Genomic DNA, 10,133 nt, shown 5'->3' with positions numbered 1-10,133 from the left:
GTGCGTGGCGGAACAACCAGGCCGGGCATGGGAGGCATAGCGTCCCAGCATAGGGGCGTGGTTAAAATTTTCCGCGTTCTGCCAGGGTTGGCCAGGGAAGGACTAGCGTTCCACTGCGGCCGGTTCGACAGAACTCCCGGGACAGCACTGCATCGAAGGCTTAGGCGACACACAGTACTGCATGACCGTGCCACGATAGTGACGGGGAACATACAGACCATGATCACCATGCGATCGAAAGCAGCGAAGGCGGAGGACACCCGCGAGCCGCGAAAGTCACGTGGAGTCTCGCGCAGCGCAGGCGTCCTGATGCACGTCCGGGAGAAGCTTACAGCGCTCGGGGGGAGGGCGGGGCCACTCCAGCCGATGCTTTCAGCTGCCCGGGAAAGCATGGCTGACAGCTCTGGATCGGTCCCGGCAACGATGGCACTCCCGTGGGAGGCAACGCAGTCGAAACTTCATTTCCAGAGGAATCAAGCCCACCTTGTGATGCTGTGAGTGCATGGTCTGCGATGTGGAGGGGGGTGTGGCCCGAGGAATTGACTCGTCGGTTGTTGTGCCACACCAAACCCTCAGATCACCCTGGCCACCAGCCAAAGTATCTCTTCTCGAGGAAGAGATAAATTGGGGTGTGGCAGAGGGGACTCTACTCACATGGAGATCATTGAGTCTTGATCTATAAACATCGCGATGGTCATGTTCCCTTCTTTTTCTTTTTTTTTTTTTTTAGTTTATTTTTTTTTTGCAATGAAAACATGACTCATCAACGAGCGCTGCCAAGCGTGATTAAGCCCAACACGCAAAACAGCGCTCGCGACCGTTAGGCAGATGACCGCACAGTGCGCACACACATCCAGAAAATACACGGGCGAACCGTCTTGAAAAAGACGTGCCGCGTGCAGCTCTTTTAGAGAGTGGAAAAGCTCAGCAGAGTGCTGAAGCGCCCAGGGAGAAACACACTCACTGTCGGCAGATTACTGCACAAATCAGCAGCAGGAAATGCGATCTCGCTGGAAAGCGCCGTCACACAAACACACTGAAGAGCCGCTCGTCTCGAAGAGATTTGAGATGACACTCAAAAGGCTTGTGGAGTGAAGTACTGAACTTGGCTCCGAAGCGAAAACATATCTGCATATTGCAGCGTACTTCCTTATATACCCCCTGCGGTGGGTGGAGATACGCTATGCAAATTCCGCAGACCCATGGCATTTCATTGCCAATGGCTCGTTTTATATACTCGAAGGTGAGAGGCTTTCTAAGCGAAACCCCAATCGTCGTCATCCGACGTAACTCGGAGTGACCACGAAAGGGAACTAATGATGGTAACCGTGGAAACAAATGAGTGGCGGGAAAACAGAACAAATAAAGACATGTGACTAATGAAAACAAGACTCAGACAGAACACAACTCTGGATTCCAATGAATGAATGAGGCATTTATATAGTGCTTTATTGTGTACTAAAAGCTTGGAAAATAATACCTTTCCCATATTTCAGTGGTAAACATGCAAAAACATTTATTTTACATTCAACTAAGTGCCTCAAACAAAATTCTTAAATATCTTTAAACTGTCCCGTATTATATGCTGATATATATATGGCACATCATTTCCTAGTGTAAAAAGTGATTGGTTGACTTTACTTAATTTTAAAGCAACAGGTTTCCTCACTTTTTTAAAGGGTACATAACATGTACAGTTTCACCTAATCTCATGTTAATCTTGAGTACCTATAGAGTAGTAGTGCATCTTTAATATCTCCAAAAAGTGTTTAGTTTTATTATATTTATAAAAGAAAAATACAGCTTTCCGATTCTCTCCGGAAAAAGCCGAGGTCCTGGAGGCGGAGCGATATATATGAGTCAAGCGGTAGTGCTTGATTTCCAGCAAAAGACAGAAATCTGATCCAGTTGTACTTACTTGAATGGGGTCTTTTGATCACTGGGACCGCTCCACGTTTTAATAGCAAACGATTTGCAAATCCAGCGTCGACCTGGGCCTTGTTAATAAAACATTCGTCACTGAAATGGCCAGAACACACAACCGCACTTCCTACACTCCGTTGCTGCCCCGGAAAAACAAACTGCATCCACTGTTCCTGTAACACTGGGTTCTTTGGGAAGCTAAACACGGTAAGCTTTCCCTCACATCCAAAAACACACTTTTTTGGAGACATTCTTGAACAAATCCTATGCAGCGCTGGCTGCCGATGATTTCCTGTTGAAGCGCGTTGATGTGCGCGGTCTCGCTCTCCTCTGGTCGACGTGTGCGCGGGCGCGCTTTTCCGAGAGAAATGCTCATATAAGGAGTTCCACTCTCATCTACGTCATTAGATCCACGATCGAAAAAAAACAGCCGAAACTTGTACCAACCCGGAAGTAAGATTTTCGGCACAGAAATTCTCCGTTATTCGTCCAAAATATATTTTTTTTAACTTTGCCCATGTTTAGCATGAGAATCCATCTCTTTAACACTGTAAACAACTCTGAATACATGAAACACCATTGTACCCCCCCTTTAAGTAAATCGACTTTGTGTGTAATTAAAAAAATAAGTTATGTGAACTTGACAATTCCAAGTTACTCTGGCAAGTAAAAGTTATTAAAACAAAAGAAAATGTGTTGTTTGTACTAACTTATTCTAATTAAATTGCAATTACTTAAAAATGTCAATCTACTTAAGTTAAAACTAACAAGTTTTTCTGAGTTTTGTCTACTTAATTTGAGGAATCCCGTTGCCTTTGCAAGTCTTTAAAAAAGTGTAGGCTACTACAAATCTTAAAAAAAAGAAAATGTTCAAAACATAAACTGCACAAAAAAACACTTCTCTGAAAAAAAAAAAAAAACATTTTAAATTGTCAATCTAATTACTTTAAATTTCAATGTATTCAGCAAAGCAAAAATTGTATTCAAAGCTATACATCCCCTTTGACTAAGTGAAAAAAAAAAACTTTTTTACATTAAAAAAGCTGACTTACATTCTGCTGCTGACAAAAAAATACATTGATGCTGGTCACCTTAAATTGAAATGTTCCTCATACCTGCAGGGTAGTCTATGTGAAATGCATACTTGAGTTCAAACTAAATACATAAATAAGCATATTAGAATGATTTTTGAAGGATCATGTGACACTTTTTCCTTTTGTCGAATCAACTTAATTATAGTAGTTCAGATAACATAATATTTTGAGTTTCTGTTGATAAAACCAATCTCCTTTTAATTTCAGTGAACTCTACATTTTAAGGCAAACAGGTAACTTACTTTTTTTAAGTTAAACCAACAATATATATATATTTTTTTTTACAGTGTAGAAACCAGTTATTTGAAATTGTAATATTTCACAATATTAGTGTTGTAAAAACACTAATATTTATAACTTGTAATCTTGGTGAGCCAGAGCATACACAGCTATTACAAAAGGTGCAAAAATTCACATTCAAACAATATCATATTTATGTTCAACTAACTGCCTTAAACAAAACTCTTCTATATCTCTAATAAAAAAAAATAAAAAAATCAGCTACATTTACGGTGCCTTTGAAAGATTTGTATACTGAAAAAACTGATTCATCGGCTCAACATCCATTACTTTATAAAGATAAATAGGATAAATGGAGCTTAACAACCAAAGTTTCTATTCAACACCATTGCAGGTGCATGGAAAAATGTCCTGGACATTCAGCTCAAAATAACTTTTGTGTCACAAAAAAAAAACAAGTAATAAAAACTCAGTGAGTGTTTTAGCGCAATTTTCTGACGTCATGGGATCACAACACAACATTTTTTTTCGTTCCCGAGATTAGACCTTCCTTAACATAATGCCGAAAACCCGAAGTCTCTAGGTGGTCTGGTTGAGGAGTAGATAGAAGTACAAGATTGGTGCGCACAGACAGAACAGAAATCATGAGTTTTGTCCGGTGGAAAATTGCGCAAAAAAAAACACACAAAAAAAAAAACACATGGGCTTATCCCTGTAAGTGGGGTGTCACTAAGTAGATGCTTTCCCTCTATGTTTCCAGCTGCCTCAAACATCGTGCTTCACGAGCCACAACCTCTCCAGAAGCGTGTTTTCTGTGGATCTCTGTGACTAATTGTTTCTATTGTGGTCTTTGTTAAGTTTGTCACTCGGCAGGTCTGTGGCACCGGGCCTGAGCCAGAATGGAGAGAGCAGATGAACAGAAAGGAAGAGTAGGTGCGACCACACCATCACCCCCTCAAAGCATGGCCTCTCACTGCGCTGCCACTCACTCCTGCCGAGGGATGATTAACTAGACTTATGTAACCAGACAGTTCTTTACTTACTTTAGGACATTCACACACCCTATGCAAGCATAATTATGGATTCTTCAAATTTATTTATTTATACCAACAGTGGCAGTTCTGGCCAGTGGTGGACGAAGTAGTTGAGTAAATGTACAGATACCCTTTAACCAATTCCTTTTCAATTTTACCTGAGTAAAAGAACAAAAGTACTTGCTTTTTTAAAAAAGTAAAAAGTACTGATTGGTGAATGGGGGGGGGGGATGTAATACTGTACTAGACACAGATAGCTGGTAGCACACGTACATGACTGAGATGTCTATTTGATGCGTGTGTTTACATCTGGAAGATGTTCTTTTTTTAGAGTGTTTGCTCATCTGCAATACGTCTATTGGACGTTTCCTGTCAGATGTCAAATAGACGTTTAGAAAATGTAGATTATGATTATGATTTAGAATTATTTTTATGATTTAGAATGTATGTAAAACTGACATCTTAAAGACGTCTATCAGTTAGTAAACAACAGATGCTTTCCAGATGAAGTGATCTTTAAAAGACATCTTGCAGACGTACCTGCTATCTGGTAGTCTGACATCATTATGAATTATTATAAATGGCCAAGTAGCCAGCACTAGTCAACAAATACCATTATGCAGACACTTGGAACCATCAATGCTAATGAAGAACCTTTATTTTTAAGAGTGCAGTTTGAGATTGTTCTTTGAGTATCCACCAACATGATGACATATTAGCCCCTTTCACACAGCAATCCCGGTAAATTACCGTAAGATTGCTAGAACGACTTTACCGGTAAATTCAAAAATGTGCTGTTCACACAAGCAACAGCTTTCTGGCTTTTTACCGGTACAGACCATTCACACATCAGTTCCAAAATTCTGGTAAACTCTGTCAAGATGCCATTAACCAGAAGTTTATGCCTTGTTCCCGAAGAAGGCTAGTTATTCTATCATATGTGACAGTTTCGTAAACTGCTGTTGACAAATCTCTTCATCCGCCCGGAGGAGAAGCGCTTTAGTTTTGGTATCACTCCAATTTGAAGACATTTGTAAACAGTGCTGAGTTAAATGCGTTATCAGTGCACCATTTTTTGAATGGCCCAGAGCCGTTGCTCTTTCAACAGCTTCTGATTGGCCCAAATCACTTCTTATGTCAGCGCGTTCTGACCTCATATGTCCAAAATACTGGTAATCTTCATTCCACGTTCACACAGCGCATATACCTTAATTTACTGGTAATGTTACAACTTCCCTTACTGGTAAATCGCCGGCACTGATAAAAATGATTTTGTGGTGAAGTAAATACTACAGAAAAAAACAATGTAATTTCTACATGAAAAAGTTAGTTCAGGCAAGAATTAAAAAACAAAGTAAATTCTATATTAGTACTCAATTCAAGCGTGTAGTAATTTAAGTGTAAATATTAACTTTGTAAAATTAAAGGGGGGGTACAATGGTGTTTCATGTATTCAGAGTTGTTTACAGTGTTAAAGAGATGGATTCTCATGCTTAACATGGCCAAAGTTTTTTAAAAATATTTTGGACGAATAACGGAGAATTTCTGTGCCGAAAATCTTACTTCCGGGTTGGTACAAGTTTCGGCTGTTTTTTTTTTTTACCGTGGATCTAATGACGTAGACCAGAGTGGAACTCCTTATATGAGCATTTCTCCCGGAAAAGCGCGACCGCGCACCTCAACGCGCTTCAACAGGAAATCATCGGCAGCGCTGCATAGTGTCTCCAAAGTGTTTTTGGTGAGGGAAAGCTTACCAAAGAACCCAGCGTTAGGAACAGTGGATGCAGAAACGAGTTGTGTAGACTGTTTGTTCCCTGCATTTCGACGATGAATGTTTTATAAACAAAGCCCAGATCGACAGATTCTCTCTATGGCTCTGGTTTCGCCCACACGGCCCGCCTCCAGACGCTCGTTTTTTTCCGGAAAGACTCGGTACAGCCTATTTTCTCTTATAAATATAATAAAACTAAAAGACTTTTTGGAGATATGAAGGATGCAATACTACTCTATAGGTACTCAAGATTAACAGGAGATTGAGTGAAAATGAGCATTTCACCCCCCCTTTAAGTAAAATTACTCAACTTTTCTGATACCGGTGTTCCCATCATGCACTGGGCCTTGAATAATTAATGAGGTTGATTTTTCACTGTTTTCCAGCTGTATTTACTCTGTTTTATCATTGCTTTTGTTGTTAGGATTAGTAACTTGCCATTAAGTGACATTTGGAGTTCTTTTTCTACTCAAAATGACACATTCAAACACAAAAACAATCCATCAAAAGTTACGGTCATTGTGTATGTCTACCAAGTACATATCGTTCACATAACGTGTTTTCTAAGATTAGTAGAATTGGTATTTCACTTAATATCTATCGTATCAGTTATTAAGATATTTGTTAGTAAAGCATATACATAAAAGTTGTTGTTTAATTCAATGTTATATTGTTTGAGTGAAATATATTGCAAAGGAAACTTCAACTAACTAAATAGATATTACTCAACCTTTTACTAGCCAAGTAAAAAGTACTTATTTTCTTTGTTAATTTCACTCAGCTTAGTTAAGTAGAGTTGACTTAAATTGCATATGTGAAATTTACGTCATTTTTCTTTGGTAAGGTTTTGCACGTATATTTTTTAAGTAAATTTTACTTCTTGTTCTTTTTTCAGTGCAATTTACCGGTATATTTGGAAAGGTCCTGTTCACACATGATCTGTTACCGGTAATTTACCAGTAAAGACTGTATGTGTGAAAGGGTCTAGAATTTTCTATTTAAATTGAATGACTGGAAGAAGGACTCATCTGGACTGGTTTGAATAATAACTCATTTTTTATTCCACAAGAAAAGGACCTTGTTGTTCTAATACACAGATTTGCCCGCTGCTGCTTTGTAAAGCATTCAAAAGGGCTTAATGATTATTCTCTGCACCTTTTAATTAATCCTGAAACTGAAGCAAACATTGAGTTTGTTGACGGAGACATATGGGCTGCAGAGAGTGTTTCTGCACAGTTGACAAATCTTTGAGTTCACCAATTCTGCTCAATAGATCTAGTCTAGTATTGATCAATTACTCTGTACACTCGTCAGACAGCAGGGAGGAAAAGTATTGGATAACCTTGGTAAGAAAGAGATTTATCACAATCACCATGGCAACCCTGACCATTTTCTTAGTACATTTCATTATTATTTTGTGTGCATCTACATATTCACCCATCCACATTCTTTGTGGTGTATGTGCTATTGAAGACCAAACTTAGAGAGATCTCGGTGAACTTTGAAATACTGTGGCCTTAAATGTGTTTGAACACTTTTGGGTTTATTAATGACACATGGGTCCCTATCTTGCACCCAGCGCAATTGACTTTGTACACCGACGCATGTATCATTCCTATTTTGCACCCGCGCAAAGCGCGTTTTTCCCTCCACAGACGCACGTCGCTAAACTAGGGAATGAACTTGCGCTCCCCGGGGCGGTTCAGCGCAAAAAAGGAGGCGTGTTCCGGCGCAAACGTTGCTTCATGCTATTTTGCAGGTTTAGAAAACAATTGCGCCACTAACCAAAAAATAGTTTAAAGTCAGTGGCGCGTTGCGCATGTTATTCATATGCTATTTTAAGGGTGCATGCTTGGCCATAATCAATGTAGCGTGTGCACAACGCGCATACACTTTGATTCTCTCATCTACACAGAAGCAGCAGTTTTCATTTTTGCAAATCATACATTATTACGATAGATAGATAGATAGATAGATAGATAGATAGATAGATAGATAGATAGATAGATAGATAGATAGATAGATAGATAGATAGATAGATAGATAGATAGATATACAGACAATTTATTATAAAAGCATACATCTAGCTTACACATTTACCCAAATTATCATACGCCTTTTTAACCGAAGTTAATTTGGGTGGGTTTCTCCATCCCCAACGTCCCTGACGAGAGCGTTGCTCTCCTTGGCTGTGAACCGCTCCTGGCGTGCGCCTGGCAAATCCGCCGTTATAATAGGAATCCGCTTTAGAACAAGCGCGCCTGCTCTTAAAGGTCCCGTTCTTCGTGATCCCATGTTTCAAACTTTAGTTAGTGTGTAATGTTGTTGTTAGAATATAAATAATATCTGTAAAATTATAAAGCTCAAAGTTCAATGCCAAGCGAGATATTTTATTTAACAGAAGTTGACTACATCGAACGGCCGGTTTGGACTACATCCCTCTACTTCCTTCTTTAATGACGTCATTAAAACCGTTTTTTGACTAACCTCCGCCCACAGGAATGCTCCCTCAACTCTACCGAAATTCGTTTACTTGCGCACTTCGTATAACTTACTGTGTTTACTCAGCTCTTACGGTGATTTTCTGAAGTAAAACTGACGCTTCATCTTTTGTGTGATGTACAATAAACTTTATTAAACTCATCAGTATGTTTGATCATCATTCAGACAGCAGACTTGTAGGCTATTAATAAATAATGGATACATACAAGCAGATGACAAATACGTTATAATAACCGTAATTAAACTACTAAACTATACCTGTTTCATCTCTATACAGCACTCTGACTCTGTAGGCATTATTGTCCGACTCGAACTGAACACCGTTACTGAGAGTTTCTGATATTATCATCATTCCGTGAGATGAAATTGTCCTGAGAGACTGAGCGCGAGCTCATTAAGCTCCGCCCCCTGTGTCGTCCAGCAGCAGCTTATTTGCATTTAAAGGGCACACACTAAAACAGTGCGTTTTTCTGAGCCCCCAAAAATGACAATTTAAACATGCTGTAAAAAATGATCTGTTGGGTATTTTGAGCTGAAACTTCACATACACACTCTGGGGACATCAGAGACTTATTTTACATCTTGTGAAAAGGGGCATAACACGGGACCTTTAAAGGGAATGTGAGATGACGCTCTGATTGGTTTATTTCACGTTACGCCCAAACAACACCTATGAATAATGAAGCTACTTCAGACCAACCCATTTTAGATTTGCGCCTGGCGCAAGAGTCATTTATCCCGCCAGGAAAATAGCAACAGCGCCAAGACCCGCCCACAAAGTTACTTGCGCTTTGCGCTTTGACACTTGCGTTTCAGATCGTTAAAATAGGGCCCGTGAAGTTCCACAAACAACTTTTTTGCAACGTTTTGAAATGTGTGATTTTGGTGTAATTCTTACATAATGAAATGGCACTCATACACTGTAAATATACAGTATATATTAGTGCTGTGACAGCACTAAAATGGTAGCAACATTTTAGGTTTTATGGATTTAACTTAAATTTACATTTAAAAAAAGCATATTTAATTCACTTATATAATGTTGAAACACCAACTTACCAAAGCACTAAAATCTGTTTTGTACATTTATAATACACCGACAACAGGTGATAATAAGAAAAACACACTTACTGTAAAATCAAAACGCATTAAAAGTATCTTTTCCACATGCTGAGGGTAATTGTTATGAATATACTGTATATGGAAGATGCACAGTGTCATACACACAAATACAAAACACAATCATGGTAACACACATGACACTAAAATAATGCAATGAACAATGTATTTAACAACATAAGATGTAGCATAAAACCTACATAACTGATAAGAAACTAATAAGTAACATCAAATGTGAAGGAAATTTACATGTTTTCACTGTGAATTATAAGATGACTGTATATTTAATAGTATTTTACTATAAAAATATACAAAACTTACCATTAGATTGATTACAATTTTACACTAAGGGAACTTCGCAAGCTTTTTTTGAATGCCATTAAAATTACGATCTTTTTTATTATTATTTTATTTTTTTTACAGTGTATCTTTTTAAATGTGGTTTACAAT

Source organism: Scardinius erythrophthalmus (genome assembly GCF_964197995.2).
Source record: "Scardinius erythrophthalmus genome assembly, chromosome: 9".
NCBI classification, from domain to species: Eukaryota; Metazoa; Chordata; class Actinopteri; order Cypriniformes; family Leuciscidae; genus Scardinius; species Scardinius erythrophthalmus.
This window is presented reverse-complemented; position numbering follows the sequence as displayed.